Genomic DNA, 10000 nt, shown 5'->3' with positions numbered 1-10000 from the left:
CCCTCTGCCGGCCGTCTTTCCGGCTGGCCTAATGCTGGGTAGACCTGTTGCCCTCGGCCGGCCCTGGTACCGGCCGGCATAATGCTGGGTAGACCTGTTGCCCTCGGCCGGTCTTTGTCTCTGGCCACCCGCGGCGTGGTAGTCCTGTTACCGTCGGCCGGCCTTGCAGCCCGGCCGCCGCGCGATGGCGCCCCGTCTCTTCCATCGGACGCGCGGCCCCCTTGTCGTCTCTGCAGCGGCGAGCACGCCTTCGGCGGTCGGCCTGCACGTCCGGCATGACCGCGGGCACTGGCAGCCCAGCAGGCAGCCCTGCTCTCGCGTCTTCTTCCCCCCGGCGAAAGGCGGGGCGTGAAGGCGGGCGACTTTCGGTCCCAGCCGTGCCCAGGTGTCCCTGCCGGCTCCGTGCGCCAGCATCCACTGGCGAGCTCCGCCGGCCTCTTCCCCAGCCGCGGCCCCTGTCCGCTCCGCCGTCATGGTGCCGGCACCCCACTTCCCCAAGCGCTCCCCGACAGGAGCAGGCAGCGTTGTCGCGCCCCCTCCCCGTGCTCGAATGGACCGCGGCCCTGCTCCGGGCTTCATTTCTGCAGCGCGCTCGCTCGCTCGCTCGCTCGCGCGCTCCCTCCCTCCCCCCCCCCTCCCCCCTCCCCCCGGCCGCCCACCCGCCGCGCTGCCGCCCTGCCGCAGGCTTGAGCGGCGCCGGGGCGGAGGAGGAAGGAACGCCACCAAAGCAAAAGGCTCCGAGAAAGCTGAACAGAGAGCTTCTTTGACCAGGGACAGACGGCGCCAATCATCCCGCCGCCATCCCTGCTTGTGCACCAGGCTCTCCGCCTGCCGACCTCGGCATCAGCCTCCCGCCGCCGCCGTGTAAACTGCCCGGTGGGACCGTGGGCGGGGGCAGGAAGAGGCTGAAAGTGCTGCCAGGGAGGCTGATGGCGGAGGGCGGGGTCGCCCCCAACCGACAATGGGCAGGGCCCGAGGCAGTCTGAAAGCGCTGCCAGGGAGGCTGATGGCGGAGGGCGGGGTCGCCCCCAACCGACAATGGGCAGGGCCCGAGGCAGTCTGAAAGCGCTGCCAGGGAGGCTGAGGGCGGGGGGCGGGGCGCCCCCAACCGACAATGGGCAGGGCCCGAGGCAGTCTGAAAGCGCTGCCAGGGAGGCTGAGGGCGGGGGGCGGGGCGCCCCCAGCCGACAATGGGCAGGGGCCCGAGAGAGTCTGAAAGCGCTGCCAGGGAGGCTGACGGCGGGGGGCAGGGCGCCCCCAGCCGACAATGGGCAGGGGCGGGGAAAGTCTGAAAGCGCTGCATGGGAGGTTGATGGCGGAGGGCGGGCTCGCCCCCAGCGTTAATGGGTGGCTGCGGAAGACGGGGCAGGGACAGGGAGAGGGCAGGCGGCTTCGTGCCGGCCCCGGGCGCCTCGACAGCGAGCCCTCACGGCCCCCCAAACCCGCGCCGAGGCCCCAAGAGCTCTGCAGACCTTCCGCGGAAGAACCGGCCCGAAAGCGGCCACCCGCTTGCCGACGGCGGCGCCGGTCGCCTCGATGCAGCCGCCTCCGTGGGGCGGGAAGGGGCAGGGCGAGTTGTGCCAGGGCGCGGCGGCTTTGGGCCGAGTTTCGCTGCACGTACGTGCTTCCCCTGGCTGTGCTGCGGCCCGTGAGGTTCTGTTTTGTGGTGGGGGGGGGCTCTGTAGGTAGGGTCTCTGGGGGACGGGGGAGGAGGCGTGGGGTAGGGAGGACGCCGTTTGGGGGGGTCAGTGTGTCAGCAGGGCGAGAACCGGGCACAGGCCCTCCGTCAGCTCGGCTGTGGGCCCAAAGGGATCACAAATAAGATTTGGCAAGAGTTTTGTTTTCCGGAAAAGATTTTCTTTCCGAGTAAATAGAAGAGGCAATCATTCAAAAAAGGCAAAGAGGAAATGAAACAAATCAAATCAAATCAAAACAAAACAAAACAAAACAAAACAAAACGAAATAAAATAAAATAATAAAATGAAATGAAAAGAAATGAAATGAAATGATGAAATAAAATGTTGTCGAAAATATGTCTTGGTCTTGAAATCGATTCTGCCGGGCGGGGCAAGGCTGCTGGAGCACTTGGGCTCCGGAGCGTTAAGAGGCTGTGGGGTTTCCCCGGCTCCGAGATGGTACAAGGATGCCTCGTCTACCCGGATCCGCGAAACGTGGCCCGTCCCGCGGCGGCCAGGTCGACGCGGCTCCGGGGCCGGTGGCGTGGGACCGCCGTCGCCGGCGAAGGCGCAGCGGCGGCGGCCGTGGCCGCGACGACCAGGTCTACACGACTCCGGGAAACTTGGCCGGTCCCGCGGCGGCCAGGTCTACTGGGCTCCGGGATGGGCGGCCGCCGTGGCCGCGGCGACCAGGTCTACCCGCCTCCGGGACCGGCGGCGTGGGTCCGCCGTCGAGGGCGAGGGCGCTGCGACGGCCGCGGCGACCGGGTCTACCTAGCTCCGGTGCGACCCGGGCTGCGTGCAGCATGGCGAAGGTAGACCTGTGGTCCGCATCACGGCGTGGGCAGACCTGGTGTCCGCAGCATGGAGCGGGTAGACATGTTGTCCGCCGCATGGAGTGGGTAGACCTGTTGTCCGCGTAATGGAGTAGTTAGACCTGGTGTCCGCAGCTTGGAGTGGGTAGACCTGTTGTCCGCAGCAAGCCGTGGGTAGACCTGGTGTCCGCAGCATGACCTGGGTAGACCTGGTGTCCGCAGCTTGGTAGACCTGTTGCCCGTTTCATGGCTGGGTAGACCTGGTGTCCGCAGCAAGCCGTGGGTAGACCTGGTGTCCGCAGCTTGGTAGACCTGTTGCCCGTTTCATGGCTGGGTAGACCTGTTGTCCGCAGCATTGAGTTGGTAGACCTGGTGTCCGCAGCATGCCCTGGGTAGACCTGGTGTCCGCAGCTTGGTAGACCTGTTGCCCGTTTCATGGCTGGGTAGACCTGTTGTCCGCAGCATTGAGTGGGTAGACCTGGTGTCCGCAGCATGCCCTGGGTAGACCTGGTGTCCGCAGCTTGGTAGACCTGTTGCCCGTTTCATGGCTGGGTAGACCTGGTGTCCGCAGCAAGCCGTGAGTAGACCTGTTGCCCGTTTCATGGCTGGGTAGACCTGGTGTCCGCAGCATGCCCTGGGTAGACCTGGTGTCCGCAGCTTGGTAGACCTGTTGCCCGTTTCATGGCTGGGTAGACCTGGTGTCCGCAGCAAGCCGTGGGTAGACCTGGTGTCCGCAGCTTGGTAGACCTGTTGCCCGTTTCATGGCTGGGTAGACCTGGTGTCCGCAGCAAGCCGTGAGTAGACCTGTTGCCCGTTTCATGGCTGGGTAGACCTGGTGTCCGCAGCATGCCCTGGGTAGACCTGGTGTCCGCAGCTTGGTAGACCTGTTGCCCGTTTCATGGCTGGGTAGACCTGTTGTCCGCAGCAAGCCGTGAGTAGACCTGTTGCCCGTTTCATGGCTGGGTAGACCTGTTGTCCGCAGCATGCCCTGGGTAGACCTGGTGTCCGCAGCTTGGTAGACCTGTTGCCCGTTTCATGGCTGGGTAGACCTGTTGTCCGCAGCATTGAGTGGGTAGACCTGTTGCCCGTTTCATGGCTGGGTAGACCTGGTGTCCGCAGCTTGGTAGACCTGTTGCCCGTTTCATGGCTGGGTAGACCTGGTGTCCGCAGCATTGAGTTGGTAGACCTGGTGTCCGCTACATACCCTGGGTAGACCTGGTGTCCGCAGCTTGGTAGACCTGTTGCCCGTTTCATGGCTGGGTAGACCTGGTGTCCGCAGCATTGAGTTGGTAGACCTGGTGTCCGCAGCATGCCCTGGGTAGACCTGTTGTCCGCAGCTTGGTAGACCTGTTGCCCGATTCATGGCTGGGTAGACCTGGTGTCCGCAGCAAGCCGTGAGTAGACCTGTTGCCCGTTTCATGGCTGGGTAGACCTGGTGTCCGCAGCATGCCCTGGGTAGACCTGTTGTCCGCAGCTTGGTAGACCTGTTGCCCGTTTCATGGCTGGGTAGACCTGTTGTCCGCAGCAAGCCGTGAGTAGACCTGTTGCCCGTTTCATGGCTGGGTAGACCTGGTGTCCGCAGCATGCCCTGGGTAGACCTGGTGTCCGCAGCTTGGTAGACCTCTTGCCCGTTTCATGGCTGGGTAGACCTGTTGTCCGCAGCAAGCCGTGGGTAGACCTGGTGTCCGCAGCATGCCCTGGGTAGACCTGGTGTCCGCAGCTTGGTAGACCTGTTGCCCGTTTCATGGCTGGGTAGACCTGGTGTCCGCAGCAAGCCGTGAGTAGACCTGTTGCCCGTTTCATGGCTGGGTAGACCTGGTGTCCGCAGCATGCCCTGGGTAGACCTGGTGTCCGCAGCTTGGTAGACCTGTTGCCCGTTTCATGGCTGGGTAGACCTGGTGTCCGCAGCAAGCCGTGAGTAGACCTGTTGCCCGTTTCATGGCTGGGTAGACCTGGTGTCCGCAGCATGCCCTGGGTAGACCTGGTGTCCGCAGCTTGGTAGACCTGTTGCCCGTTTCATGGCTGGGTAGACCTGGTGTCCGCAGCAAGCCGTGGGTAGACCTGGTGTCCGCAGCTTGGTAGACCTGTTGCCCGATTCATGCCTGGGTAGACCTGTTGTCCGCAGCAAGCCGTGGGTAGACCTGGTGTCCGCAGCTTGGTAGACCTGTTGCCCGATTCATGCCTGGGTAGACCTGTTGCCCGCAGCATTGAGTTGGTAGACCTGTTGCCCGTTTCATGGCTGGGTAGACCTGGTGTCCGCAGCATTGAGTTGGTAGACCTGGTGTCCGCAGCATGCCCTGGGTAGACCTGGTGTCCGCAGCTTGGTAGACCTGTTGCCCGTTTCATGGCTGGGTAGACCTGTTGTCCGCAGCATTGAGTTGGTAGACCTGGTGTCCGCAGCATGCCCTGGGTAGACCTGGTGTCCGCAGCTTGGTAGACCTGTTGCCCGTTTCATGGCTGGGTAGACCTGGTGTCCGCAGCTTGGTAGACCTGTTGCCTGTTTCATGGCTGGGTAGACCTGGTGTCCGCAGCAAGCCGTGAGTAGACCTGTTGCCCGTTTCATGGCTGGGTAGACCTGGTGTCCGCAGCATGCCCTGGGTAGACCTGGTGTCCGCAGCTTGGTAGACCTGTTGCCCGTTTCATGGCTGGGTAGACCTGTTGTCCGCTGCAAGCCGTGAGTAGACCTGTTGCCCGTTTCATGGCTGGGTAGACCTGGTGTCCGCAGCATTGAGTGGGTAGACCTGGTGTCCGCAGCTTGGTAGACCTGTTGCCCGTTTCATGGCTGGGTAGACCTGTTGTCCGCAGCATTGAGTGGGTAGACCTGTTGCCCGTTTCATGGCTGGGTAGACCTGTTGTCCGCAGCAAGCCGTGGGTAGACCTGGTGTCCGGAGCTTGGTAGACCTGTTGCCCGATTCATGCCTGGGTAGACCTGTTGTCCGCAGCAAGCCGTGGGTAGACCTGGTGTCCGCAGCATGCCCTGGGTAGACCTGTTGTCCGCAGCTTGGTAGACCTGTTGCCCGTTTCATGGCTGGGTAGACCTGTTGTCCGCAGCAAGCCGTGAGTAGACCTGTTGCCCGTTTCATGGCTGGGTAGACCTGGTGTCCGCAGCATGCCCTGGGTAGACCTGGTGTCCGCAGCTTGGTAGACCTGTTGCCCGTTTCATGGCTGGGTAGACCTGTTGTCCGCAGCAAGCCGTGGGTAGACCTGGTGTCCGCAGCATGCCCTGGGTAGACCTGGTGTCCGCAGCCTGGTAGACCTGTTGCCCGTTTCATGGCTGGGTAGACCTGGTGTCCGCAGCAAGCCGTGGGTAGACCTGGTGTCCGCAGCATGCCCTGGGTAGACCTGGTGTCCGCAGCTTGGTAGACCTGTTGCCCGTTTCATGGCTGGGTAGACCTGGTGTCCGCAGCAAGCCGTGAGTAGACCTGTTGCCCGTTTCATGGCTGGGTAGACCTGTTGTCCGCAGCATGCCCTGGGTAGACCTGTTGTCCGCAGCTTGGTAGACCTGTTGCCCGTTTCATGGCTGGGTAGGCCTGGTGTCCGCAGCATGCCCTGGGTAGACCTGGTGTCCGCAGCTTGGTAGACCTGTTGCCCGTTTCATGGCTGGGTAGACCTGGTGTCCGCAGCAAGCCGTGGGTAGACCTGGTGTCCGCAGCTTGGTAGACCTGTTGCCCGATTCATGCCTGGGTAGACCTGTTGTCCGCAGCAAGCCGTGGGTAGACCTGGTGTCCGCAGCTTGGTAGACCTGTTGCCCGTTTCATGGCTGGGTAGACCTGTTGTCCGCAGCATTGAGTTGGTAGACCTGTTGCCCGTTTCATGGCTGGGTAGACCTGGTGTCCGCAGCATTGAGTGAGTAGACCTGTTGCCCGTTTCATGGCTGGGTAGACCTGGTGTCCGCAGCTTGGTAGACCTGTTGCCCGTTTCATGGCTGGGTAGACCTGGTGTCCGCAGCATGCCCTGGGTAGACCTGGTGTCCGCAGCTTGGTAGACCTGTTGCCCGTTTCATGGCTGGGTAGACCTGGTGTCCGCAGCAAGCCGTGGGTAGACCTGGTGTCCGCAGCTTGGTAGACCTGTTGCCCGTTTCATGGCTGGGTAGACCTGTTGTCCGCAGCATTGAGTTGGTAGACCTGTTGTCCGCAGCAAGCCGTGGGTAGACCTGGTGTCCGCAGCATGCCCTGGGTAGACCTGGTGTCCGCAGCTTGGTAGACCTGTTGCCCGTTTCATGCCTGGGTAGACCTGTTGTCCGCAGCAAGCCGTGGGTAGACCTGGTGTCCGCAGCATGCCCTGGGTAGACCTGGTGTCCGCAGCTTGGTAGACCTGTTGCCCGTTTCATGGCTGGGTAGACCTGGTGTCCGCAGCAAGCCGTGAGTAGACCTGTTGCCCGTTTCATGGCTGGGTAGACCTGGTGTCCGCAGCATGCCCTGGGTAGACCTGGTGTCCGCAGCTTGGTAGACCTGTTGCCCGTTTCATGGCTGGGTAGACCTGGTGTCCGCAGCAAGCCGTGAGTAGACCTGTTGCCCGTTTCATGCCCTGGGTAGACCTGGTGTCCGCAGCATGCCCTGGGTAGACCTGGTGTCCGCAGCTTGGTAGACCTGTTGCCCGTTTCATGGCTGGGTAGACCTGTTGTCCGCAGCAAGCCGTGGGTAGACCTGGTGTCCGGAGCTTGGTAGACCTGTTGCCCGATTCATGCCTGGGTAGACCTGTTGTCCGCAGCATTGAGTGGGTAGACCTGGTGTCCGCAGCATGCCCTGGGTAGACCTGGTGTCCGCAGCTTGGTAGACCTGTTGCCCGTTTCATGGCTGGGTAGACCTGTTGTCCGCAGCAAGCCGTGAGTAGACCTGTTGCCCGTTTCATGGCTGGGTAGACCTGGTGTCCGCAGCATGCCCTGGGTAGACCTGGTGTCCGCAGCTTGGTAGACCTGTTGCCCGTTTCATGGCTGGGTAGACCTGTTGTCCGCAGCAAGCCGTGGGTAGACATGGTGTCCGGAGCTTGGTAGACCTGTTGCCCGATTCATGCCTGGGTAGACCTGTTGTCCGCAGCATTGAGTGGGTAGACCTGGTGTCCGCAGCATGCCCTGGGTAGACCTGTTGTCCGCAGCTTGGTAGACCTGTTGCCCGTTTCATGGCTGGGTAGACCTGTTGTCCGCAGCAAGCCGTGAGTAGACCTGTTGCCCGTTTCATGGCTGGGTAGACCTGTTGTCCGCAGCATGCCCTGGGTAGACCTGGTGTCCGCAGCTTGGTAGACCTGTTGCCCGTTTCATGGCTGGGTAGACCTGGTGTCCGCAGCAAGCCGTGGGTAGACCTGGTGTCCGCAGCATGCCCTGGGTAGACCTGGTGTCCGCAGCTTGGTAGACCTGTTGCCCGTTTCATGCCCTGGGTAGACCTGTTGTCCGCAGCTGGGTAGACCTGTTGTCCGCAGCAAGCCGTGGGTAGACCTGGTGTCCGCAGCATGCCCTGGGTAGACCTGGTGTCCGCAGCTTGGTAGACCTGTTGCCCGTTTCATGGCTGGGTAGACCTGTTGTCCGCAGCAAGCCGTCGGTAGACCTGTTGCCCGTTTCATGGCTGGTAGACCTGTTGTCCGCCGCCGGCCTGGAAGTACTCCAAGGGGTCGCTGTTTCTCGCTGCCTCCGGCTATGTCATCGTAGAAGGCGGCGTGCGCCACTGCGCCCCCTCGGTCACGTACATCGGTTCTCTTTCCGGCCTCCGCCGCTTCGGGCCCATCTGTCCGTATTATGGGAACGAGGTGACGGGCCGTATCCCCACAGGCTGTTGCTGTGCCTGTGTCCGTGGCGGAGAAGGGCGGACGCGCGTGCGGTCGCCAGGGCCAGAAGAACACCGCCGATGTCGGGGCGAGTCGCGTGGCTTCGTCCGGCTTCCCGTCTTACCCAGTTCGACTGGGACAGGTTAGCCCAGAGAGAGAGACCGATGCGATCCGAGAGCCGCTCCCCGGCCCAGGCGAGGCTGCGTGCTCAGTCGGGGGAGAAGCGAGAAAGCCCCCAGAGAGACCGATGCGATCCGAGAGCCGCTCCCCGGCCCAGGCCGAGGCTGCGTGTTCAGTCCGGGGGAGAAGCGAGAAAGCCCCCAGAGAGAGCGATGCGATCCGAGAGCCACCGCGCTCCCCCGGCCCAGGCGAGGCTGCGTTGTTCCAGGCGGGGGAGAAGCGAGAAAAAGGCCCAGAGAGAGGGCGAGAAAGCCGCGAGTGTGTCCCGCTCCGGCCCGGCTGCTGCCGGTTTCGTGACAACGGGGAGCCGGGCGCCTGCTCGCTCCCCCGGGGATGGTGGCGGGCGAGGCGGCGGCGCCTCGCCCCTTTTCTGCCCGGCCTTAAGCCGGGGCCCCGCCCGCTCGCCGGGTGCGGCATTTCTTCGGCTGTCGGTCCCGGTGCACGCTGGTGGCCGGCAGCCGGGGCTGGATTTCTGTGGGGCCGGCCCGGGGTTGTGTTGAGCCTGCCCGGGCTTTCCCTGGCCCCCCTCCCCGAGAGCCCCCCGGGCGTGGCTCGCTTGGCCGAGGTTGGCTGCGCCTCGTTTCCCGCTCCCGACCTGTGTTGCCAGAGTTGTGTCCGTATCGAAAGGGCAGCGGGGGACATGCAGTGGGGCGTGTGGCCTCGCCTCTCGGCTTCGCTTGCTTGCCTGCGAAGGGGGGCTCGGTGACGGGAGTGTCCGGCCCTGCCGTGTGTTGTTGAAGTCGTCCCCCTTCCTCGGCCCTAAGCCGGGGACCCGCGTGTAGCGGGCAGAATTTTTCCGGGGCGGCGGTCGGCCGCGGTGGCCGGCCGTGTCCCCCCCCCCAGGACGGACCCCGCAACCCAACAGAGAGCGAGCGAGCGAGTGAGCCCCCGAGAGTGTGTCGTGGGCGGGGCGGCGGCGCCTCGCCCTTTCTCGGTATCGGCCGGGCGCGATCGAGGCACCGTGCCGGGGCGGCCCGTGGTGTCTGGCCTGCCCCGGCTGCCGTGGTTGCCGTTGCCGGCGGGGGCTGGGTTTTGCGAGCGGCTCCGTTCTTTTTTATTAAAGCGTGCCGGTGTGCGGGGCAGTGTGGGGGTGCCCGCCCGGCCTCCGTTCTTTTTCTCTCGCGGCCCTAAGCCGCGGCACCGAGAAGCGCGCGCTGACGAAGGGTCACGGGCCGCCACCGAAGCGAAAGCGAAAGGCGAGAGAGAAGGGCTGGCTGTGTTGGCGAGTGAGAAAAGAGACCGTATGTCCGGTGGTTGGAGGGGTTTTACGGGAGGAGTTGAGAGGCGCGTTCTCGCCCCCACCCCTGGCTCGTGACCCCCGTGGCTAGCACGGGTCGTGCGACGCATGGCGTGCTTTTTTTTTTAGTTTTTTTTTTGGTGCGGTGGCTTGCCCTTCCCCCCGGCTTTTTTTCCGGGTGGGAAGCCGATCGCTGCGAGGCGGGCGAAAGCCGGTGGCCCGCGGCGTGGTCGGTGGCAGCTGCTCCGTTTTCCGTTGTCTTGCGGCCCGCGGGCGGGTGGCGGCACCCCCCGCTCTCTTCCTCTGCTGCGTGATCGATCCCGAAGGTTGCAAGC

The sequence above is a fragment of the Sturnus vulgaris genome, unplaced genomic scaffold, assembly GCF_052056855.1.
Source record: "Sturnus vulgaris isolate bStuVul1 unplaced genomic scaffold, bStuVul1.hap1 Scaffold_183, whole genome shotgun sequence".
Classification (NCBI taxonomy): Eukaryota; Metazoa; Chordata; class Aves; order Passeriformes; family Sturnidae; genus Sturnus; species Sturnus vulgaris.
This window is presented reverse-complemented; position numbering follows the sequence as displayed.